Source organism: Penaeus monodon, chromosome 27 (assembly GCF_015228065.2).
Source record: "Penaeus monodon isolate SGIC_2016 chromosome 27, NSTDA_Pmon_1, whole genome shotgun sequence".
NCBI classification, from domain to species: Eukaryota; Metazoa; Arthropoda; class Malacostraca; order Decapoda; family Penaeidae; genus Penaeus; species Penaeus monodon.
Genome location: NC_051412.1, coordinates 15,413,045 through 15,413,563, shown reverse-complemented (window position 1 = coordinate 15,413,563; position 519 = coordinate 15,413,045).

The following is a 519-nucleotide window of genomic DNA, read 5'->3' as shown; positions in this document are numbered from 1 at the left end:
TCTCCAGTTGTCAATAACGAAACAAACCCTTCTCTTTTAGAGGCTGAAATGTTTTGAGAATTAACCATCTTGCCACTTGACTGCACTCTGCTTGTCCAGAGCAATACAATTACTTGTTTTCAACTCCAGTTCTTGAGATTACAAGGGACACAAAGGCTCTGAGAATCTTGATTTATATTGAGAATACTAAATTTTTTCGATTATTACTGATGCCATTCCCAGCTTAAGACCTGCAGATATTCATGACAAATGATATGACAAATCCTTGTCGAACTATACTCAGTAGTTTTATGAGGTTGGTGATGTCCAGCTAAATATTACATGTCCGAATAGCACCCATATCTAATTTCTATTACTTATCTTCACCTACCTGTCTAATGACGATCATATCTAACTAATCAAGTGCATTTTTACCTCAATAAGGAAAAGAAATGTATATCTTGCCCGTTATTAAATATCAATATTTACTTTTGCACAGAGAGTGATTTATTTATTAGCAGGTATTCAAAACATAGTGAA